The sequence below is a fragment of the Macrotis lagotis genome, chromosome 1, assembly GCF_037893015.1.
Source record: "Macrotis lagotis isolate mMagLag1 chromosome 1, bilby.v1.9.chrom.fasta, whole genome shotgun sequence".
In the NCBI taxonomy this organism is placed as follows: domain Eukaryota; kingdom Metazoa; phylum Chordata; class Mammalia; order Peramelemorphia; family Peramelidae; genus Macrotis; species Macrotis lagotis.
The window spans coordinates 675,705,411-675,732,042 of record NC_133658.1 but is presented as its reverse complement, the minus strand read 5'-3'; the positions used below and the strand labels follow the sequence as shown (position 1 = coordinate 675,732,042).

Genomic DNA, 26,632 nt, shown 5'->3' with positions numbered 1-26,632 from the left:
GTCTGTCTGTTTATTTTCACTAAATAAAAATATCTATCAACTTTTATGATAGATTTTGTCCTCAGAACTTTGTGACAGAAATATACTCCAAATTATAAATATGAATTTTTTGTTCAGTTTGATATTTTACCTCCTAATCTTCCAGTACCTACTTCTGTGTGCAAAATGGTAAGCATAACATAAACTTGAAATACAGAAAAAAATCCCTTTTTAAAATATATATATTTAAAAAAAATGAAATCATACTTTACCGAATTGTAAAGTTTTTTTCCAAAATAAATGTTTTTTTTTGAGTAACAAAACTCATTAAACTGACTTATCTTAACTATTGTTTCAAATCAAACTTATTATAACTGTGCAAAATCTCTTTATTATGTCTAGGGGAGGATGTCTCTGAATACTACTAATGACTGGGGTAAATATAATATCATTAGTGTTCCAACTAAAATAGAGCTATAGTGAAGATAATTTCTTTGTTATACTGAGGAAAAAGAATATGATTGATATATTTCATTTTAAGAATTATCTTTATTCTCTGTCATCTCTCTTTTAAACTTTTTTATTTTGTTCTTTGATGTGCAATGGTGATTCTTTTTTGAATTCATGGGGGGGGATATCCTATGAACAGACAGAAGATAAATCACCTAAAGAGAAGAGAGAGAGAGAGAGAGAGAGAGAGAGAGAGAGAGAGAGAGAGAGAGAGAGAGAAGTCCATTGTGCTCAAGATCGGAGAATTGACAGTAGAGTCAAACAGGTGCTATGGGGGATCATGTGCAACATGGAAGATAATACAAGACATAAATACTGAGATGACAGTAGAGACAATAAAGGATGAAATAAAATTATAAAACTTATTCTTGTTCCTTCTCAGCTCCCTCATATATAAAATAGAAGTTATAATAGCACCTAATTCCTAGGGTTCTTTTTAGGATAACATGAGATAATATTTATAATGTATTTAATACAATGCTTGACACATAATAGACACTATAAAAATGTTAGCTATTATTACAATTATTTGTGTTAATATGATTTTTTTCTTCTTTTATTTTTAATTTATGGAATAAAACAAAAATTTCCATAGTACAGTACAATAAAAAGAAGATTTAAAAGACACTGCAAATTTTCTATGCACAACATGCTATTACTTTCAAATATACAACAAAATTTGTGTAATTTTAAAAATAAAATTTTTCCTCTACCCCCATTCCAGAGGTGGCTACCACTAGACACAAATAGTTGCATGTGAGTATACACACATATTTACATCTGCAAACGTACATATAGAATATAATAAACATACACATATGTATAAAAGTTAAATTGTTTTATAAGTACTTCTATTTATTATTTTTTTCCTCTGGGTGCAGATACGATCTTTCTTCATATGTCCTTTATAGTTCATTTATTTATTAAATAAAATATTTAAATAGATAAAATAGCTTATTAACTCAAAGTTTTTCTTAAAACAATATTGCTATTACTGTATACAATATTCTTTTTATTATGCCCAAAGGGTAGATGTAGTTTAAGAACTCTTTGGATATAATTCCAGTTTGCTCTCCAAAATGGTTGGATCATTTTATAATTTGACAAAAAAGGCATTAGTGTATAAAATTTTCTGCGTACAAAATTTGTCACTTTCTACTTTCTTTTATTTTAGTTAATCTCGTATTAAATGAAAACTTTAGGTTGTTTTAATCTGCATTTCTCTAAATGGCAATGATTTAGAACATTTTTATCTGACATTTAATATTTGGATTTCTTCATCAGAAAACTTCCTGTTTATATCCTTTGAACATTTATCAATTAGGTAATGAATTATAGAGTTATAAATCGGACAAAGTCCTAATTATTTGTGAATTTTGATCTTATTTTTATTGTTTTTATTCTCAGTCTCTCTTTTTAAAAATTATATAAATAATTATTTGTTTTCCAATTATATACTATGGTAGTTTCTATCAATTATTTTGCAAGGTTTTGAATTTTACAGTTTTCCCCCTTCCCTTCCTTACCACTCCCTCCTGTGCAACAAAAAGCAATCTGATATAGTTTTTACATTTGTTTCTATAATATGCATAGATCAGTATTGAGAGAATGAACAGATCTAAAAGGCAGAAAGGCAATATTGGAGATAGAAAAAATTTCTGGAACAAAACTTTCTGGAACAATTCAAGAGTTTGTATGTCATAATTGTGTAGGGCCATGCTAATCTTCTTTGTATCATTCCAATTTTAGTATATGTGCTGCCAAAGCAAGTATCATAAGACACCATTTTAAAAATTGAAGATAATACTCTTTAGTCTATGCTTAAACTCACAATTCCCTCTCGGGCTATAGATGGCATTCTCTATTAGAGTTCCTCTAAAATTATCCCTGATTTTTGTAATGATGGAGTCAGCATGTCATTCAAGTTTGTTCATCATTCCATGTAGTTGTTAAGCTACATAATGTTCTATGGTTTCTGTACATCTGATCCAGCATCAACTCTCACAAGTCATTCCATGTTTTTCTAAAATCTAATCCTTCATGATTTCTTTATTTAAATTAATATTTTCATTTATTTTAGATTTTCAAATTTATTAATGTTTTTCATACATATGCACATATATATTTTTAAGTTATAAAATTTCCTTCTACCCTCCCTTCCCATACTCCTCCTTTCAGCAGCAAATAGGTTAGAATTGTACATACATTTAGTGCCCTACCAGTCAAAAAATACTTTAATGAGTTGGAAAAAATTGTAAGTACTTAATATGGAAAACCAAAAAAATAAAAAAATTTCCAGGGATTTAATGAAAAAAATGTAAAGGAAGGTGACTTAGCCTTACCAGATCTAAAATTATATTATAAGGCATCAGTCACCAAAACTGTGTGATACTGGTTAAGAAATAGAGTGGTGGATCAGTGGAATAGACCAGATGCAATAGCAGGAAATGATTATGGTAATTTGCTGTTTCATAAACCCAAAGAGTTCAGTTTTTGGGATAATAACTTTCTCTTTGATAAAAACTGTTGGGGAAAATTAGAAGTTAGTATTGGAGAAACTTGGATTACACCAACTCTTCCCACTCTAGACCGAGATAAGATCAAAATGGATATAGAATTTAGACATTAAAAAATATAGGTAAATCAGGAGCTCAAGTAATAGTTTACTTGTCAGATGTATGGAAAGGGAAATAGTTTATGACAAAGGAAGAGAACAACATTAAAAACAAATTAGGTAATTTTGATTACATTAAATTAAAAAGATTTTGCACAGACAAAACCACTGTAACAAGACAAAAAATGTAGTAAATTGGGAAACAATTTTTATAACTAGAATTTGTGACAAAGGAAGCATTTCTAAAATATACAGAGAACTGAATCATTTTTTCTTAAAAAACAAGCCATTCTTCAATTGACTAAATGTCAAGGGATATGCAAAGGCAATTTGCAGATGAGGAAATCAAAATGATCCATAGTCATATGAAAAATTGTTCTAAATCACTACTTATTACACAAATGCAAATTAAAGCATCTCTGAGATACAACTTCACATCTCTCAGATTGAACAATATGACAAGAAAGGACAATGATGGAAGGGATGTGGGAAATCTGGGACACATACATTGTTGGTGGATCTGTGAACTCATCTAACCTTTCTGGAGATCAATGTTGAAATATATCCAAAGGGCAATAAAATTGTGCAAACCCTTTGATCCATCAATACCACTACTAGGTCTATACCCTGAAGAGATCATGAAAAATAAATGGTAAAAACATTACTTGTACAAAAATATTCATAGCAGCCTTGTTTGTGGTGGTAAAGAATTGAAAACTGAATGAATGTCCATCAATTGTGGAATGGATGAACAAATTGTGGTTTATGTACATTATAGATCACTATTGTTCTATTAGAAACCAATAGGGATGGGAATTCAGGGAAACCTGGAAGGATTTGCTTTAAATGATACTGAGCAAGATGAGCAGAACCAGAAGAATATTGTACACCCTAACAGCAACATGGGGGTGATGATCAACCTTCATAGACTTGTTCATTCCATAAGTGCAACAAACAGGGCCAATTTTTGGGTATCTGAGATGAAGAATACCATCTGTATTCAAAGAAATAATTGTAGAGTTTGAACAAAGATCACCAAAGACTATTATCTTTAATAAAATCTGTTATCTTATAATTAATTTTGCTATCTCTTCTACTTTATTTTTTTCCTTAAGGATATATTTTCTATGTCAACACATTCACTTTCGATCATTGTAGTCCATGGAAACAATGTAAAGACTATGAGACTACCTTCTGTAGGGGGTGGCGGGGAGGGAAGTGTGATTGGGGCAAAAAGTATGAAATTCAAAATAAATTAATAAATTAAATTGAACAAAGAATTGTACATATATATTTTGATGAACTTGTTTACAGATTAATATTAGTTATTTTTAGTATGAAGAATTAGATTTAAGGGAAAGAGATACATTACAGATAATTTTTTTAAAATGTTCATCAGATGTTGGAGGTTTGTGTATATGTATGTGTGTGTGTGTGTGTGTGTGTGTGTGTGTGTGTGTGTATTTTTTGTTTTGTTTTGTTTGTCTTCCTCTGGATGGATTTAACATAGTTCATATCTGGTCTAATACAGTTGTCCTAGTCCTCTGACCTGCTGAGCGGAGCTGTGTCCATCAAGTTTATTCATCTCACAATGTTGTTGTTGATGAACACATTTTTATCTTGGTTCTATTCTATTCCCTCAGCATCAGATCTCCTAAGACATTCTGTGCTTCTCTGGAGTCAGACAATTTATGGTTTCTTGTAGAGCAATAATATTCCACAGTGTTCATGTACCATAACTTATTTAGTCATTACCCAATTGATAGACATCCACTCAATTTTCAATTCCTTGCCAGTACAAAAAGGGCTACTGTAAATAATTTGGAACATGTAGGAGTTTCTCCTTTCTTTATAATTTCTTCTGGATATTGGCCTATCAATGGAATTGCTAGGTCAAAGGGTATGAAGAGTTTTGTTGCTCTTTGGGCATAATTCCATATTACTCTCCTGAAAGCTTGAATCCATTCACAATTCTACCAGCAATACACCAATGCCCCAATCCTTCCACAACCTTTCCTATATTGATCAATTTCCCATTTTCTTATTTTGCTCAATCTGATAGGTATGAGGTGATACCTCATTGTTGTTTTAATTTGCATCTCTCTAATCAAAAGTGATTTGGTGCATTTTCCCTATGATTTTACATTTAGCTTCTATTTCTTCATTAAAAATCTGTTCATATTCTTTGACCATTTATCAATTGGGGAATGACTTGTAACTATTAAATTTGATGCAATTCTCTATATATTTTCGAAATGATACCTTTATCAAAATTCCAAATTTTGAAGATTGTTTGTTAGCTTTCCGTTTTCTTCTAATTTTGGCAATATTGATTTATTACTATTTTTATTAGTGAAAAAAATTAATTTAAAATAGTAAAATCATTCATTTTGCAGTTTGAAATGTTCTTTAATTCTTTTTTGGTCATAAATTTACCCTTTTCCATAGTTCTGATAGATAGAGTATTTCTTGATGTCTTAATTTATCTGTGGTGTCACTCTTTCCTGGAGCCATTTTGGCCTTATTTTGGAATAGGGTGTGAGATGTGAATCTATGCCTAATTTTTGTCAGTATATTTTTCCAGTTTTTCCAACAATATTTGTCAAATACTGAGTTCTTATCACAGAGACTGATGCCTTTGGGTTTCTCAAATGTCAGATAGCTGTATTATTGCAACTTCTTTTGATCTATCCTAATCCACTGATTCATTACTCTATTTCATAACCAGTACCAGATTTAGATCTGGTAGATCTAGACCATGTTCCTTTACATTTTTTTTCCATCAGTTCCCTTGCTATTCTTGCCCTCTTTTTGCTCCAGAAGAATTTTGTTACTATTTTTTCTGGCTCAGTAAAGTAGTTATTTGATAGTTTAATATAATTTTGATAGAATTGTCATCTTTATTATATTAGCTTGACCTAACCATGAACAATTGACATTTTCCCAAATATTTAGATCTGACTTTATTGGAGTGAGAAGTGCTTTATTTTTTATTTATTTATGTTCATACAGTTTTCTGGGTTTTTCTTGGGAGGTAGAATCCCAAATATTTTATGTTGTCTATGGTTATTTTAAATGACATTTCTTTTTCTATCTCTTGGTCTTGGGCTTTGTTGTTTATATATAGAAATGCTAATGATTTATGTGGATTTATTTTATATCCTGCTGCTTTGCTGAATTTGTAAATTGTTTCAAGGAGTTTTTAGATGATTTTCTCATGTTTTGTAAGTATAGCTTCATATCATCTGCAAAGAGTAAAAATTTTGCTTCTTCATTGCCAATTTTGATTGCTTGCTTCAATTTCTTTTCCTTCTCAAGGCTATAGCTAGCATTTCTAATTCTATATATTGAGCAGTAATGGTGGTAGTGGCATCCTTGTTTCATCCCTGATTTTATTATAAATGCTCTGAGTTTATTCCCATTATATATAATGTTCATTGATGTTTCTAGATGAGAGATACTCTTTATTATTTTAAGGAAAACTTTTATTCCTAAACTTTCTAGTGTTTTTAAAAGGAATGTATGTTGTATTTTATCAAAGGATTTTTCAGTATCTATTGAGATAATCATATGATTTCTGTTGGTTTTGCTATTGATATGTTTAATTATGTTGAGTGTTTTCCTAATGTTGAACCATCCCTGTCTACCTGGTATAAATCTGACCTGTTCGTGGTGTACTATCCTAGCAATAAATTGCTCTAGTCTCATTGCTATAATTTTACTTAAGATTTTTACATCAATTTTCATTAGGGATATTGGTGTATAATTTTCTTTGTTCTGGTTCTTCCTGGTTTAGATATCAGCATGATGTTGTTGTCATAAAAGGAGTTTGGCAGACGCCCTTCCTCTCTCATTTTAAAAAAATAATATATGTATAATAGGAATCATATTCCTTAAATGTTTGGTAGAATTCACTTGTAAATCCATCTGAACCTGGATACTTTTTTCTTAGGGACTTTCTTGATGGTTTCTTCAATTCATTTCTCTAAAATGTGGTTATTCAAGTAATTAATTTTCTCTTCTATTAATCTGGGCAGTTTGTACTTTTGTAAATATTCAACCATTTCACTCAGTTTGTCCAATTTATTGGCATAAGGAGCTACAAATTATCTATTTAATTTCCTCCTCATTGGTGGTTAATTGGTGGTTAACCCTTTTCATTTTTGATACTGGTAATTTGGTTATGTTCTTTCTTTCTTTTGAGCAAATTTAACAAAGTTTTGTCTTTTTTCTCAGCTTTTTTCATGAAATCAATTGCAAGTCTTATTTATGAGATCAATAGTTTTCTTACTTTCAATTTTATTAATATCTTCCTTGATTTTCAGAATTTCTAATTTGTATTTTAATTAGGGAATCATCACTTTGTTCTTTTTCAAACTATTTTACTTGCATACCCAATTCATTGATATCTTTCTTCATTTTATTTATATAGATATAAATTTTTCCCTCAAAACTGCCTTGAGTATACCCCCAAAATTTTGGTATTTTGTCTCACTATTATCATTTTCTCAGATATAATTATTGATTATTTCTATTATTGGCTCTTTGATCCACCCATTATTTAAGAAAAAAATAATTAATTTCCAATTAGTTTTTGGTTTATCTTTCCATGCCCCTTTATTACATGAAATTTTCATTTCATCATGGTCTGAGGAATTTGTATTTATTGTTTCTGCCTTTCTGCATTTGATTATAAGGATTTTGTGCCCTAGTACATGGCCAATTTTGGTGTACATGAAAGAGTGAGTACTTATACCAGAAAGTGGACCCTTTGGGGTTCTCAAAGAATTGATTACACTAATCATTTCCTTCTATCTCTTTTGCACTTAATCTATTCCACTGATCTACCACTCTATTTTTTAGCCAGTGCTAGACAATTTTGAGAACTGGTGTCTCTTTTATAATTTTAGATCTGGTATGGCTAAACCAGCTTCGTTTGCTTTTTTTTTCCATTAAATTCCTTGATATTCATCACTGTTTCTCCATATAAGTTTAGTTACAATTTTTTAGCTCACTAAAGTAATGTTTTGGAAGTTTGATTGGTATGACACTAAATTAATAGTTTAATTTAGGTAGAATTGCCAATTTTGTTATATTAGCTTGGCACATTCATGAACAGTTGATATGTGCACAGCTATTTAAATCAGATTTCCTTTTGTGTGAAAAATATTTTATAATTGTTTTCATAGTTTTCTGAGTCTACTATGGCAGTTAGACTTCCAAGTATTTTATATTGTCTGATTTCTCATTCTTAATCTTGCAGCTATATCTTGTTAGTAATAAATAAAATTGATGGATTTATGTGGCTTTATTTTGTATCCTGCAACTTTGCTAAAGTTGCTAATTGATTCAAGGAGTTTTTAGATGATTTTAGGGTTCTCTAGTTATGCCATTCTATTATCAGCAAAGAGTGAGAGTTTTCTTTCTTCCTTCTCAGTTCTAATTCCTTCTATTTTTTCTTCTTCTCTTATTGCTAAAGGTAACATTTGTAATACAATATTGTTCACCACTGAGGGGAAGGGGTTGGGAAGGAAGGGTGGAAGAAAATTTTGTAACTTAAAAATGTACATGTGTATATGAATGAAAATCAATACTAAATAAATAAATAAATAAATAAAGAGATCTAGCTATTTTTACTATTTAATTGACTAACTACTTCACTTGTTCATTTTAAGCCACAGTAATACGGGATGAACTTTCATGCCCCTATTAAAAAAGTAACATATTGGTGATAAAGGACATCTTTGTTTCACCCCTTATCTGATTGGCAATGCTTCTAGCTTATCCTCATTTATATAATGCCTATTTATGGTTTCAGATAGGTACCACTTATTTTAAGGTAGGGATTGCAATCCTTATTATTCCTACTTTCTCTATTTTAGTAGGAAAAGATGTTGCTTTTTGTCAAAGACTTTTTCAACAATGACTGATATCATCATACTATTTCTGATAGGTTTGCTATTGATATAGTCAAGTATGATGATAGTTTTCATAGTACAGAAACAACCCTGCATTCCTAGAATGAATCCTGCTTGGTTATCGTATTATACTAGTGAAAATTTGCTCTAATTGCTTTGCTAATATTTCATTTAAGATTTTTGCATCCATATTCGTTAATTGATTTGTCTATAATTTTTCTTCTTTGTTTTGACTCTTCTGCGTTTAAGTATCAGCACCATCTTAGTTTCATAGAAGGAATTAGGGTGACATCTAAACATGTTTTTTTGAAAATAATTTATAGAGCATTAGAACAAATTATTACTTGAATGTTTGATAGAATCCATCTGACCCTGGAGATTTTTTTTTAGGGAGTTCATTGTTGGCTTGGTGAATTTTTTTTGTCTGAGATAACATTCTTCAAATACTAAATTTCTCCTTCATTTAACCTGGACAATTTATATTTTTGTAAATATTCATCCATTTCACCTAGATTATCAAATTTATTGGCATATAGTTGGGCAAAATAGTTCTGAATTATTGCTTTAATTTCCTCCCCATTGGTGGTGAATTAACTTTTTTTTCATTTATGTTATTAGCAATTTGGTATTTTTTTAATCAAATTAACCAAAGGTTTATCTATTTGATTAGGTTTTCATAAAACCAAGTCTTAGTTTTCTTCATTAGTTCAAAAGGTTTCTTGCTTTCTAATTTATTAATTTCTCTTTTAATTTTTATAATGTGTAAATTTGGTATTTAATTGTAAAATTTTAATTTGATCTTTCTCCAACTTTAGTTCATGCTCAATGATTTGATTTCCTTTTTTCTCTTTTTTATTCATCTAATCCTTTAGAGATATAATATATCCTGTAGTAACTGCTTCAACTTTATCCCATACGTTTTGCTATGTTGCCTCATTATTGTCATTGACTTAGATGAAATCATTTATTATTTTATATGATTTCTTATTTGATCTACTTATTCTTTAAAATGAGGTTCTCTAGTTTCCAACTAGTTTTAGGCCTATCTCTCTATGGGCCTTTATTGCTTGTGACTTTTATTGCATCATGGTCAGAGAATGATGCTTTTAATATTTCTGACTTTCTACATTTGACTATGAAGTTTTTATGTCTTTGTACTGGTTAATTTTTGTGTAGCTGCCATGTACTGCAGGAAAAGGGTATATTTCTATCCATCCCAAATCAATTTTTTCTAAAGGTCTATCATGTTTAGGTTTTACTAACATTCTATTTATCTCTTTTACTTCCTTCTTGTTTATTTTATGGTTAGATTTATCTAATTCTGAGTTAGGGAGGATGAGGTCACCTACCAGTAGAGTTTTACTTTCTGTGTCTTCCTGTAACTCATTCAGCTTGTCCTTTAAGAATTCGGTTGCTAAATTGCTTCGTGCATGCGTATTTAGAATTGAAATTATTTCAGAGTCTATAGAAAGTTTTATAGGTGTATATACTTTCCTTTCTGGTCTCTTTTAATGAGATCTATTTTTGTAGATGCTTGGTCTGAGATAAGGATTGCAATCCCTACCTTCTTCACTTCAACTGAACTCCAGTCTTTTAACTTTACTCTCTATTTATTTCTCTACTTCAAATGTGTTTCATGTAAACAACATTTTATAGGATTCTGTTTTTTAATCCACTCTTCTTTCTGTTTCAATTTTCTGGAAGAGTTCATCCCATTCACATTCAAAGTTATAATTACTAATTACAATGATAATATATATAATATATAAAATAATATATAATATATAATATAAATTATAATTACATGCTATCTTCCCTCCATTTGAATTTTCTCCTTTTTCACCTTATCTCTACTCCCCAATATTTTGCTTCTGAATATCATTTCCATCAGTTTATTTACCCCTTTCTACCCAACCCCTCCCCTTTATTTTCCCTTTCCCTTTCCCCTACTTTCTTCCCTTACTTCTGTCAGTCCCACATTTCCTCCCCGCTCACTCTATCCTTCTTAATACTTGAAAGGGAAATTGAATTTCTAAACTCAACTTAGTGAGTGTGTTAAGCCCTCTTTTGAGCCAAATCTGATGAGAATAAGATTCAGGCATTTTTCACCTCCTCCCTTCTTCCCTTCTATTGCAGGGTCCTTTGAACCTCTCCATGTGATGTCATTTACCCCATTCAGTCTCCTCCTTACTCCTGTCTCTTTACTGTCCTCCTCCTTTTTGTTTGTTTTTGTTTGTTTGATTTTTTAGTTTTTTTGCAAGGCAAATGTGGTTAAGTGGCTTGCCCAAGTCCACACAGCTAGATAATTTTTAAGTGTCTGAGGCTGGATTTGAACTCAGGTAGTCCAGACTCCAGGGCCCATGCTCTATCTGCTGTGCCACCTAGCTGCCCATCCTCCTCCCTTTTTAAGGGGTTATCATTTTTCTTTAACTCCATAAGCTTGGACAACTCATTAATGTCCAATACTGCTGGCTAAGTATATTCCCTCTAATAGAGTTACATTTTTCAAGAGTTATGAGAATCTTTCTCCCAGGTGTGGATATAACCAGTTTCATCTTATTGAGTAACAGATTTTTCCCTTGTCCTCTTTTTCCCTTTTCGTGTATCTCCTGAATCATCTGTTTGAAGGCCAAATTTTCTCTTTTTCTTTGGTCTTTTCTTCAGGAAAAGCTGAAAGTCTCCTATTTCATTAAATGTCCATCTTTTCCCCTGAAAGAGAAGACTGTTTTTCTAGATAGTTAATTCCTGAATGCATTCTAAGTTCCCTTGTTCCATATAATATCATATTCTAGGCCCTTCAATCCCTTAATGTTGATGCAGCCTGATTATTACTAATTGATATTTCAATTATTTCTTTCTGACTGCTTTCAGGATTTTCTCCTTGATCTGTTATTTATGTGGTTTGGTCATAATATTCCTTGATGTTTTCATTGTGGGATCCTTTTCAGGAGGGGGATGATTATATTCTTTCAATGACCACTTTGCTCTCTGGTTCCAGGATAGGGCATTTCTCGTTCACTCTATCCTGAAGTATGGAACCAGGTTTTTTTTTTCTTCAAGGTTTTCTAGAAGTCCTATGATTCTTAAACTGCCTACCCTGGATTGATTTTCCCATTCAATTGCTTTGCTACTGAGATTTTACATTTTCTTCTATTTCTTCCATTTTTAAAAAAAAATTGTTTAACATGCTATTTCATGAAGTCATTAGTTTCCAGAGATTCATTTATTTTTTTTAGAGAAGAGTTTTCTTCATTTGTCTTTTTGCATCTCCTTTTCCAATTGGTCAATTCTATTTTTGAAGGAATTTTTATATTTTTCAGTTGCATAATTGGGTTTTCAAAAGATTTGTTTTCTTGCTGTAAGATGCTAATTTTCTCTTGCATAGTGTTCATTTTATTTTGTTTTTCCTTTCTCAATTTTTCCATTTGATATTTATACTCCATTCTGATCTCTTCTAGGAAATCTTTTTGGGTTGGCCACCAATTCATATTCTCCCCTGAGCTGGTATCCTTACTTCAAGGTAACATTCAATGGACTCTACTTTGCATTGGCCTTTATTTTTGAGTACTTTCCCTAGGGTATTTTGTTGGGGAGGATCTGGGTCACAGACCCTTGGTTTTGAGATTCCTAGAGGCCTTGCTCCCTAGGGTTAGAAACTCTGGGGGTTCCTCAGTAGTGCAGCAAATAAGGGATGCCAGAAGCTTTCTGTGGATTGTCTGTGTTGCTGTTTAATGACCAACTCCTTAAACCTGAGGCAGTATCTGTCCAGCACATTCTGGACTGAGCCCCCCACCTAGAATATTAATCAACTTAATCAGCAATCACCACTGCACATACTTGGTATTGGGGTCAGGGTGCTAACATCTAGTGTGTTACAATGTTTGTTGTGGAGAAAGTCAAGGCTTTCCACAGGATCAAGGGGGTGGTAGGGCTCATCTGAAAGCACAGGGTATTGTAAACTGAGTCTTCCAGATCAGCCAAATTGACTGGATATATGCCTGGCCACTGAGCTGGAGCTCTGCCTCCTGCCATACAAAGAGCAAAACCTTATGTTGCTGTTCTTAGGTTAGCTTCTGGTCTCAGCCTGCCTTCCCTGTACTGGGTCTCTGCTCACTGCACCCAGCATGCCCACACTGCCCTATGACAGAACTTGCTGAAAGATGCTCCCCTTGCTTCTTCTCTGAATTCTGTGGATACAAAATCTGTTAAGAGGCTTAGTTCATGTTAGTTCTGAGGGAAAGCCAGTAGATCTTATAACAGTTCCTGGCTTTACTCTGCGAACTTGGTCAGTCACTTGTAATGATTATTACAAAATTTTTGACAGATGTTTTCCTAATTTCTATGTCATCTTATCCAAATGATGATCAATTGTTTCATGTTTTTGATCGTTATTAGCAAATATTTCCTTACCGGTACTGAAATTTTCTACCTGAAATAACTTCTATTCATTAAATCTAATTTTTCCTATTGACATCATCCACCATAAATCTTTTAGCCTTCCACAAGATATCTTTATGTATTTATATACATAGGTATGTTTCATTTATCTTCTTCAGGTTTGAGCATTCGTAGATCCCTAATTAATTCTTCTTTATATGACAATTTCTATATCCTTTCTTCTCTAATATTCTTTCTTTGGATACTCAAGTTTGATTAAATGTTACCTTTTCAATGTCTTGTACTCATAATTGAACACAATATTCCACATGGGGAAGAATTGCAGAGCAGGCCAGATCTACCTTTACATTCCTGGAACTAGACAACATTGTCTATTAATACCAGCTTGGATTTAATTGATTTATTTAACAATGTCACATTCAACATTTTAGTTAACCAACTTCTGCCAACCCAGGAGTTTCTCACATGAAAGGTCAGTCCTATTCTGCAATTAGAACATTTTCCCTCCCAAATTTAAATGTAAGATTTGTGTTTCCCCATACTTAATTGTAACCTGTTGTTTTCAGGTTAATATTTTAGACAAGCAAGTTAATTTTACATCCTAGTGCTGTTTACCAAAATACAGTCATTGAAGTGTTACAGAGAAGCACAGTGGATGAATAAGATGGGAGAACTATAATAGGTTCTATGAAATGAAAAATAGTATCAGATATTTCTATTTTAGGATGTCAGACAACAGGGTTTGAAGTATATTTTCCGTTTTATTTATTTGGCATCTTCCTCCCCCTGGATTTTAGATACCAGGTTATTTAAGGGAAGGGAATAGGGTAGATTACATTTGCATTGTGGGACTGCTGTGTTTTGAAAAAGTTGGCCTATTTATTTCTTTATTAGCAAACTTGTGTAAATTAATGAATCAAAGGATGAACTAGATAAAATATTTTAGAATAAACTTTGGGGTGTTGAGTTCATTTTCTCATTTAAATTGTGTTCTGTTGACTACCTCCCTGAGAGTGGAAGTTGGGGGGAGTAGCAGTATATGTCTTTCAAAGATATTACGCTTATCTATGATTGTGCTGTTTGTTGCATTTGAGTTGGGCATATATATCTCCTACAGAGAAAAGTTTATGATTAAAAATGTATCTAAATGGACAGAATCTTGATTCTTAATAACATTGATAAGGTGTAAACATCCTTTTTTAGATGCCTGTATCAGTTATGTAGGATCCTGACAGTCAGACGTCAAAGGAATCTGATAAATGTTCATTCATTTTATTAATCTCTGAACATTCATGAGCTCATTTTCTTGGTAAATACAGGAGCATTATTTGCCATTTCCTTCTCCAATTAATTTTACAGATGAGGTTATGATTTTGTCCAGGTTCACACAGGTATTAAGTCTCTGAGACTGGATTTGAACTCAGAAAGGTGAGTCCTTCTGACTTCAGGTCCAGTACTCTAAGCACTACATTACCTAAGTTGCCCAACTTCCATATTGTTTATTCAAACATTTATAAATCTAGAACACATTTCTATTGTCCAAAAGGATATTAAGAGATAGTTTAATAAATCTAGACATGCTGTATCTGTGAATTTGGTAGATTTCTAGTTTAGCAACTCTGTCATCAAAACCATTAATATAAGTAATATGTATTTTTTGTTGGTGAAGCCATGCTGACTTCAAGCTATTATATTTTTTCTCTTTTAAATTTTTATAAATTACTTACGTAACTGGAAATAATTATGGTCATCTATTTCCATAAACTACCCTTCAACCTTCAAAAATTTCTGTATTATGAAAAAGTTCAAACTTAAGTGCAAAAGCATTGACACAGCCTGAGAAAAAAATTAGTTACTTGCCCTGACTAGGGACAGCTTAGAACATTATCAAGGGACATAAATCAATCTTCTGATCAAATACCTACCAGAATTCGTTCAGGCAAATGGGGTTAAATGGCTTGTCCAAGGCCACACAGCTAGGTAATTTTTAAGTGTCTGAGACCAGATTTGAACCCAGGTACTCCTGACTCCAAGGCCGGTGCTTTATCCACTATGCCACCTAGCTACCCCTATTCCATGCTTTCTTAATGATAATCTAAAACCTGTTTGGTCTCAGGATATGTTGGGTTGCATATGGAATTATCAATGTAATTTGCTTTTTTACTTTTTGGTCAGTTTCAAACTTCTTTCAAGATGCAGTTAACTTAACAGATGAATGTTTAAAATTAGTGATTGACAAGTATAATAAAGAGCCTAAAATATTCTCAAGATAGCAGGGAAAATTATTTTCTTTATAGTAGCTGACAAAAAATTGACCTTTGTTAAAGATGAATAGGAGCTTCTGGTTTCCCTTTTTATCAGCACATTCTGTAAGAACACATACATTATTTATTTTAAAATTAAATGAACTCTGATATGATTGAAAAATTTAATATTTCAAGAATTTTGAAATAATAATAACCTTTATTAGTCTAGTTGTAGATATCATGGAATCAAAATAAAGTCACAGCTACCCATGACATCACTATAATTTATTGATATCTTATAAACCAAATAAAAAAAATGTACTACAACAAAAATAATGCAAGGAAACACATGCTTGTGATTCATCACACACATGGGTTACATCCCTTTTTTCCCACTTTAGACTCCACTGAATAAGATACACCTCCCAAGTTAAGTTGACCATTCTCAATATTATCCCCATGTTTCTAAGTCAAACTTCCTTAAGTTTCCTCTTCCCTCTCTTTGGAGATTTGGAAGGTGGAGCTCTAAACTGCTCCTAAAACATTCCTTTATAGAGGGCAGCTTCGATTTTTAATCACTCTCCACTTTACATCTTGCAGCTCTGCTTGTTTTCAGCTCAATGGAAACAGTTGTACCAAGAAACTTATTACCCTCTGCTGCTTCCCTCCAAACTTCCTTTTATGTCTTGCCTTCTCCCATTAGATTTTAATTTCCATGAGGATTGGAACTTTATTTTTGCATTATTACCATCAGTACCAACCACAGTGCCTAGCACATATCAGGTGTTTATGGACTTGAATTGAACATAGGTGTAATTTTGGTCTTGTTTTGGATTATAAATTAACAAGTTAAATGACATAGAATATTATAATTACAGTTTACACAGTAGATTCTATAAATCAGTTTAATTTAGAGCACCTCATGCAGACCTGGGTTTGTGGGTTTTTATTGAAGAAGATAGCCAAAGAGTATGGAACATTTTACAAATATATTAGTCTTTGTGATATATAGATTCCAGAATCTTTTGAATAAAGCAATTATGAACAAAGTACATCAGAGTGTATACAAAGTTATATATTTCCTTTGGTGGCAAGTACCAACTCCTTCATTCATCATTCATTTTAGCATTTCCCATCTACATGTATCCCTTTCTTCCAAACTAAGTAAGTACTTGCATCCTACTTCTCATATTAGTAAGGCATTTTATAGTTTTCAGGTCACTTGCATTTATATTACCAAATTACATTTTTACAACAACTCTGTGAAATGTGTATGACAAAGATTTTATAATATTATTGAGCCTAGAGAGTTTGATTAACATGCACAAGGTCATAGATCAGACATCAGATCTGAACCTCATGTTGAAGTTATGATTAAAAATCCTCTCAGCAACCATTCACTTTTCTTCCTCCTCTTCCTCATATGTCTATTTTTCCTTTATTTTCCTCCCTCTCCTTCACCTGGTCCCACAAACATAACAGATATATATGTCATTTATATGACATAATATTGTGGAGGTGTTTGCATAAGCATAAACAATGTATGTTACAAAATCTGAGTGCAGTTATAAACTTAAATAAGGGATGGGCAGACAAGTCAATGGTATAGCAATGAACTATCTTCAATTTGTTCTCAAATTTACTTATGAATGATCTTGAAGAAGTAATTTAAACTCCCTAAATTCAGTTTTTTACTGTATAAATTGCCTGTTTTAATTACCTTGCAAAGTTACTGTCAATAATAATAATAATAATAATAATTATAATAATTATAATATCTAAATGAGTGTGTTGTTTGTATGCATATACATATATACACATAATTATCTATCTTGACATCAGAATTAATTTTTTTTACTATAGACTTTGATTTTAGGTCTTGAACATTAAAATGGAATTCTAAATGATAATATATGATAATAGGTAATATTTTGAGGTTTGTAAATTACAATGTAAATATTATATCATTTTATCCTCACAACACTTCTGGAAATTTTGGTGCTACTAATATCCCTATTTTTGTATGAGTACAGTGAAGTGATCAAAGGTGAAATTACTTGTCCAGTGTCACACAGAAAGTAAATGTCTAAGTAACTGTTGAATTAGAGGGCTCATCTAAATGTATGGTGAAATACAAGAGACTTTCTTCATTCATTTTCTTTTCCCCTAACATTTCTAGCTAAATTCTAGTTAAAATTTATAGGTAGTATTTATTAATTGTCAGACATTTACAGATATTGTGCCATTTGATCTTCACAATAACTCTAAAGGACAAGTGTTCATTTTCTTTTTACAGAAGAAGAAACTTAGGCAAACAAATGAAAGAGTAAATATAGATGGATTGGTGAAACTCCTTTGAGTGATTGCAACCCTACTATAGGCACCTACAGTGTTCTGGGGCTTGATGATATCAGCATCATGTTACCTACCAACAAGAACATCTAAAGGACCTCACTATCCACAGGAAAGTTTTTCTGTTCCATGACCCTGGCAAAACTTGGTAACCCATCTGATGTTTTGTGATCAAGGAGCATTGGGAAGGATTATTTCTGTTGTTATCCCAATTTGACTCAATTGATTATATCAAAAAATAATATTGTTTAGTGTTTAAAACCTAAATGGCACTCACACACCACATACATATTCAGATTCATTTTTTTATTTCATGATTATTTTTAAGAGCTCAATTTTCTAATATGGAATTTTAAAATGAGGACTGATTAGAAACCAATTAGTAGGACCAGAATCCCAGATAAATCTTTCTGGTCTAAACGACTTCTCAGTTTATTGTAATCTTGAAGAATCTGATGTCCACCACTTGTCAAATAATTGCTTTTATCTTAATTTATTTGCCCAATGCACTTCCTGATTTTGGAGCCTGTTATCTAGGAAATCCTCAAATTTGCATAAATATTTTGAAATGCTGAAAAAATAAGCAGAAAAAGTGAATGAAGTAAAAAAAAATTGGGGTGGAAGGCATGGGTTGTAGCTTCTGATTTCAGTTTTGCCCATAGTTAATTGTGTGATATTGATTATATAATTTTATTTCTTTGCCCTCTACTTCCTGCATTTCAATAATCATAGAGCGTGGATTATATGAACACTAAAATCTCTTCCAGCTCTACCATTTTGTGAATGTTTTAAATAGTTATTCCACTATGGTGTTAGACTGCTTTTATTTGCATCCCCAGTGCTTAGCATTGTATCTGGCACAACATAAGCCCTTAACAAATGCTTGTTGACAGATTAACTGCTTCCAACAAAGGAGAATAGCAGAAAAAGGAGTTTGTGATAATGAATTCTTTCTTCCTTCAACCATCTCATATCTCTTTTTAAATTTAAAAAATTTTTAAATTATATTACAATTTCCTTCCACTGTCCCTTCCCTGTCCCCTCCCCTCAGCAGCAAACAGTCAGATTGATATTATACATACACATTTGTGTTTAACATGTTTACAGATTAGTCATTTTTGATATAAGGAATAAAGATTAAAGGAAAAGTAAGAAAAATGAGAGATAGGAAAGAAATACATAAAAGAAAGTTTTTAAAAAGAGAATATGGTGTTCATTCAGATTATTTAAGATTTGTCTTAGTTTAGTTTTGTTTTTCATCCTTTGAATACGGATAGCATTGTCCATAGGTGGTTTCCTTGGGTTGTCCTAGATCACTGAAATGCTGAGAGGAGTTCCATTCATCATGGTCAATCAACTCAAAGTGTTGCTGATAATGTATACAGTGCTCCCTTTACTCAGACTCAGTTCCTGTAACTCATTCCATGCTCCTTTAGAGTCTGACCAGTCATAGTTATTTATAACACAATTGTATTAATAATATTCATATAAAATAACTTGCTCAGTGATTCACCAATTGATATTCATCCCCTATATTTCCAATTCTCTGACACTACAAAAAAGAACTGCTATGAATGTTTTGGAATATGTGGAATTTTCCCCATTTTTATGATTTCTTCTGGATATATACATGACATTGGTATTGCTGTTTCAAAGGGTAAGATCAATTTTGTTGCTCTTTTGGCCTAGTTCCATATTGCTCTTCAGAGTAGTTGGATCAGCTTAAAACTCCACCAGCAATACATTAATATCCCAATCTTCCCACAACCTCTCCAACATAGATCATTGTGCTTATTTGTCATCTTAACTAATCAGATATGTGTGAGGTGCAACTTCATAGTCATGTTAATTTGCATTTTTCTAATCAGTGATTATTTGGAGTTTGTCCTCATATGAATACATACATACATACACACACACACACACACACACACACACACACACACACACACACATATATATATATATATATATATATATATATATATAGTTTTAATTTCCCCATTTGACAACTGTCTATTCATATAGTTTGATCATTTATCAGTTAGGAAATGACTTGAAACTTTATAAATTTGATGCAATTCTCTATAAATTTTAGAAATGAGAGCTTAATGAGAACCCCTTGAAGTGACATTGATTCCCAAGTTTCTGTTTTTCTTCTAATTTTGGTAACATTGGTCTGATTAGTGCAAAAACTTTCAAATTTAATGTAGTCAAAATCATCAATTTTGCAACATAAATGTACTCTGTTTCTTGCTTTGTCTTAAATTCCTCTCAGTTCCATACATATCTGACAGATAGAGTATTTTTAGGTCTATTAATTTATCTACTGTGTCGCTTGTTATGCTTAAATCCTGTTCCCAGTTTGACCTCATTTTGTGATGTGATGTAAGATGTGGGTCTATGGCTAGTTTTTGCCTTACTATTTTCCCATTAGCCCAATATTTTTCAACTAGTATCCCAAAGTCTAATGTCTTTGAGTGTGCCAAACAGCAGGTTATTGTAGCAATTTACTACTGTTCCTTTTGAATTTATTACAATCCACTGATCCATTACTCTATTTCCTTAACATTACCAGGAAATTTTGATGACTGTTACTTTATAGTATAGTTGTAGATCTGTTTTATCTAGGACACCTTCCATTGCATTTTGTTTTTCATCAATTCCCTTGGCATTCTTGACCTTTTGTGTGTCAGATGAATTTTGTTTCCATTTTTTTCTAGCTTGGTAAAATAGTTATTTGGTAGTTTAGTATCACATTGAATAAATAATTTAATTTGGGTAGAATTGTCATTTTTATTATATTAGCTAACCCTAACAGTGAGCAATTAACATTTTCTCAATTATTTAGATCTGACTTTATTTGTTTGAAAAGTATTTTGTACACCCAATAGGAGAGCATCCAAATTCCTAGAGGAGAAGCTGAAAGAACTATAGTACGACATAGACAGCAACACTCTACTAGTGGGCAAACTCAACCTCCTGCTCTCAGATATAGATAAATCAAATCATAAAATAAACAAGAAAGAAGTTAAGGAGCTAAATAGATTGTTAGAAAAACTAGATATGGTAGACCTATGGAGGAAAGTGAATGGGGATAGAAAGGAATATACCTTTTTCTCTGCAGTACATGGAACTTATACAAAAATTGACCATGTACTAGGACATAAAAACCTAATGAACAACTGCAGAAGGGCAGAAATAGTGAATACATCTTTCTCAGATCACAATGCAAAAAAAGGCATATACAATATTGGGCCAAGGAGATATATACCCAGAGCCAATTGGAAACTGAATAGCCTCATTTTAAAAATGAGTGGACCAAAAAAAATTATAGAAAGAATTAACCATTTTATCCTAGATAATGATAATAATGAAACAATATACCAAAACCCATAAGATTTACTCAAAGTGTCTCTTTCAGGGGACATATTATAGCTTTAAATGCTTACTTGAATAAATTGGAGAAAGAGTAAATCAATGAACTAAACATGCAACTAAAAAAATTAGAGAAAGAACAAATTTAAAATTCCCAATTAAATACCATATTAGAAATTCTAAAAATTAAAGGAGAAATTAATAAAATTGAATTAATAAAATTAATAAAATTGAAAGGACAAAATTGAATTAATAAATAAAGCCAAAAGCTGGTATTATGAAAAAACCAATAAAATTGATAAACCTCTGGTCAATTTGATTAAAAAAAAGAAAGAAGTATCATAAATGAAAAAGGTGAACTCACCACCAATGAGGAGGAAATTAAACTAATAATTCAAAATTTTTTTGCCCAACTCTATGCCAGTAAATTTGATAATTTAAGTGAAATAGATGAATCTTTACAAAAATGTAAGTTGCCCAAGTAAAATGAAGAGGAGATTAAATACCTTAACAACCCTATCTCATAAAAAGAAATTCAACAAGCCATCACTGAACTCCCTAAGAAAAACTCTCCAAGGCCTGATGGATTCACAAGTGAATTCTACCAAACATTTAAGGAACAATTGAATCCAATTCTATATAAAATCTTTGGTAAAATAGGGAAAGAAAGAACTCTGCCTAACTCTTTTTATGAAACCAATATAGTGATGTTACCTAAACCAGGAAGAGTTTAAACAGGGAAAGGAAATTATAGACCTATCTCCCTGATGAATATAGATGCAAAAATCTTAAAGAAAATCTTACGAAAACGATTACAAGTTAGCACTAGGATCATACATTATGAGCAAGTAGGATTTATCACAGGAATGCAGGGTTGGTTCAATACTAGGAAAACTGTTAGTATGCTCAATTATATCAACAACAAGCCCATCAGAAATTATATGATCATATCAATAGATGCTGAAAAAGCTATTGCAAAATACAGCATCCACTCCTACTAAAAACACTAGGGAGTGTAGGAATAAATGGACTGTTCCACAGAATAATTAGCAGTATCTATCTGAAACCATCAACAAGCAATATATTCAATTGGGAGAGTCCAGAGGCATTTCCAATAAGATCAGGGGTGAAACAACGGTGCCCATTGTCACCACTATTATTCAATATTGTATTAGAAATGTTAGCATCAGAAATCATAGAAGAAAAAGAAATTGAAGGAATTAGAATGTGGAAGGAAATGACAAAACTCTCATTCTTTGTAGATGACATGATGGTCTACCTAGAGAATCCCAAGAAATCATCCAAAAAACTACTGGAAACAATTAGCAATTTTAGCAAAGTTGCAGGTTATAAAATAAGCCCTCATAAATCCTCAACTTTTCTATATATGTTTAGCAAGATACAGCAGGAATAGATAGAAAGAGAAATCCCATTCAAAGTAACCTCAGTCAATATAAAATACCTGGGAGTCTATTTGCCAAGACTGACTGAGAAACTTTTTGGAAACAATTATAAAACACTTTTCACACAAATTACATCAGATTTAAATAACTGGGCAAATATCAACTGCTCTTGGATAGGTAGAGATAATATAATAAAAATGACAATTCTACCAAAACTAAACTACCTGTTTAGTGCCCTACCAATCAAAATTCCAAAAAAAATATTTTAATGAGTTAGAAAATATTGTAAGTAAATCCATATGGAGAAATAAAATGTCAAGAATTTCCAGGAGCTTAATGCAAAAAAAGTGCAGATGAAGTTGGCTTAGCCCTACCTGAGCTAAAATTATATTATAAGGCATCAGTCATCAAAACTGTTTGGTATAGGCTACAAAATAGAGTGGTAGACCAGTGGAATAGACTAGGTACAAAAGCAGGAGACGATTTAGTAATCTGCTGTTTGATAAACCCAAAGAGTCCAGCTATTGGTATAAAAACTCCCTCTTTGATAAAAACTGATGGGATAATTGGAAGTTAGTATGGAAGTAACTTAGATTAGACCAACACCTAACACCCTTTGTCAAGATAAGATCCAAATGGTTGCAGGATTTAGACATAAAAAACAATACTATAATCAAATTAGAAGATCAATCACTAGTTTACCTGTCAGATCTATGGAAAGGGGAGCAATTTATGACTCAGGAAGAGTTGGAGAACATCACAAACCAATTAGATGATTTTGATTACATTAAATTGAAAAGCTTTTGCACAGATAAAACCACTGTAACCAAGATCAAAAGAAATGTAGCAAAGTGGGAAACAATCTTTACAACTAATAATTCTGACAAAGGACTCATTTCTAAAATATACAGAGAACTGAGTCATATTTTCAGAACAAAAAGCCACAAAGGATATGCAAAGGCAATTTACAGATGAAGAGATCAAAGCAATCCATAGCCACATGAAAAATTGCTCTACATTGTTGGGAGACTAGAGGTTGACTGTGTAGTTCCTCTTGAATAACGATAAGACCCTGGGGACTTGTTGAGGGATATGTGAATGACCTTATTCCTTGTGTTTTGAAACACAGGGACAGGGAAATATAGCATGTTCTGCATGTAGGCATCTCCAGTGTGTGCTCTTGTTTCAGGAAGTGAGCTCCAATCTCCCTCTTGATGCTCTAATATTGTTTGCCTTCTTCTGGCATGCAACAGTTCCTGGACTGGAAACTGTTGCTATTTCACGTGGGTTTTCTGGTCCCTGATTGGAAACTGTTGCTATCTCACCTGGCTTTTGCTGATAGCCAAGAGTATAATTGCAGGGAGCTGGAGGGATGGAGAGAGGATTCGTAGATGTAATCATTTAAGTTAGAACAATAAAGCTGCCTGTTTGCTTCTCCTCTGACCTGTGACTCTTTTTGTAGAACACGACGTTTTTGTCCGGATGCACACAAGACCTGGGAAAGGTAAGGCTTGGCTGCCCCTGGAGGAAAAAATGCAGGCAAATGGCACCCAAACAGTCACTTGAATTAGGGGCAGGAAAGGACCAAGACCCTGCAATAATTGCAGGAAGACACTGACAGTTCCTCGCTGACATTGTCAGTTGTCAGGTGAGAAGATGGGGATTAATATTCCTAGTTTCAGACCAGAATAGAAGGAAATATGGGCTAGCCAAACTGAAAGTAAAATAAATAGCTCACCCTTAGGGTTGGTCAGAGTGCCTGTCCAGGCTGGGCCAAGGACAGTTGCCTATGTTTGGGGCCCTCCGTCCCCCAAAGTGCAGATAGTGGGGAAAAGCTTTGGGAAAAAACCCAGTGAGGGCAGGGCAGAGAGGAAAGGCATCCTCCTGCCGAGAGGGCATGTGGTGTGGGGCTTGGGGAAAGGACTCTTTTGGGTGGCCGTCTTCCCCTCCCCGCAGTGCTCCTGTGGCGCTCACCATATGGATTATAGACATACAAGGCTGCTTCTTTAGCATACCCCTGAAGGACAAAGATAAAGAGAAATTTGCTTTTTCTGTACCTCAGTTTAATAACAATATCCCCATGTTAAAATACCAATGGAAGTTTCTCCCACAAGGAATGGCTAATAGTCCTACTTTGTGTCAATTGTATGTGGCTCAAGCATTACAATATCCTAGAAAAATGTGGCCGGAGGCATATATTTGTCATTATATGGATGATATATTAGCAGCACACTCTTAGGTAATTTTACAAGAAATTAGTAAAGCAGTTATTTTAGAATTGAAAAAAAAAAACTAGGCCTGCTCGTAGCCCCTAATAAAATTCAAACACAACCCCCTTTTTCCTATCTTGGCTTCATTGTGAATGCTTCTCATATTACTCAATGGCTTTTGCAGATAAATTGGCAAAAGATAAACCTTGAATGATTTCCAAAATTGGCTTGCATCCTCATTCCTCTGACCCTGATGAGAACTTTATATGAACTATTGAAAGGTGACTCTGCTTTTACATCCCCACATCAATGGACCTCAGAAGCAAAACAGGCATGGTTAGGTCCATATAAAGTACTAATGTGGGGTCTAGGTTCTTTTTCTATCTCAACAGGAAACAGAGACCAGTGGTTTCCAGCAATGCACACACGAATGTGGAAACCAGAATAAAGGAGGAGGAGGAGACGAGGATGATGAGGAAGTGTGAAATCCAAGAGGAGCAGAGAAATGAAGAACATATTGAAGCTAATGACTCTTCTAACATTGTTCTCGACATCTGCATCTAGTGCCAACAGTGACACGAGGAGATGGGCCTTTATTCCATACCCTCCTTGGTTAAAAGTCTTAACCAAGACTGATACAATGCCACCATTCATCTTACATGGAAACTTGTCACACATGTTCCAATATGGTGGGTTTGAATGGACAGTTGAAAACAGAAACTGCAAAGTGATTATAGGTTCAATCAATATTGTTTAACCAAAGCTATATACAAAGAAACTCAAATGGAATGGGAGTCAATTAGAACTTAATTGCATGGGTTAAATTTATAAAATATTACACTTGAGTTAAGTAGATTGGCACAAATTGCTCAGGACTTTGATTTGGTTGCTGATTCAGACCTTTGCCCTGATAAGGTTGCTGATCAGATACTTTCATTCTTCAAAAGTCCCATACCTGGTGTCTTAGAAAAATTCCTCCCTGTCATTCTTTTCGGTACTGTAATCATGTTACTTTGTATATGCTTGCCTTGTTTGGTAGTTTTATGGCCCATCTGGTTAAGGGCACCCTCACTTCTCTTTATGCCTCACCGCCCAGAAAACCTTTCCCTCAAGATGAAATTTTGCTGGTGCTTATGAAGTTTTGTCATTGTGCTTTGCACCAAACAAGAAGGGGAACATGTTGGGAGACTAGAGGCTGACTGTGTACTTCCTCTGGAATAGCATGAGACCCTGAGGACTTGCTGAGGGATATGTAAACGACCTTTGTCATTATGCTTTGAAACACAGGGACAGGGAAGTATAGCATGTTCTGCACATAGGCTTGTCGGGTGTGTGCTCTTGGTTCAGGAAGTGAGCTCCAGTCTTCCTCTTGGTGGTCTAACATCTTTTGCATTCTTCTGGCATGCAACAGGACAGTGATGAGCATTTTTCTAATTGGCGCATGCTTGAATCATGAGTTGTTTGCTGTTCCTATATTGAAAACTTTTCCTATTTCATGTGGGTTTGCTGTTCCTTGACTGGAAACTGTTGCTATTTCACATGGCTTTTGCTGATAGCCAAGAGTATAATTATGGGGAGCAGGAGGGATGGAGAGGGGATTCAGAGATGTAATCATTGAAGTTAG

General features: G+C 33.0%; 1 non-coding gene and 1 pseudogene across 1 annotated transcript; both read right to left on the bottom strand.

Moving 5' to 3' along the window:
• LOC141506177 (large ribosomal subunit protein uL1 pseudogene) overlaps window positions 1–24,811 on the bottom strand; it is an 83,393-nt pseudogene extending 58,582 nt beyond the window's left edge.
• On the bottom strand, window positions 2,157–2,258 carry LOC141510550 (U6 spliceosomal RNA). The gene has a single exon (XR_012475018.1). It is a non-coding gene; the product is annotated as a U6 spliceosomal RNA (small nuclear RNA).
• Window positions 24,812–26,632: the final 1,821 nt, after the last annotated feature.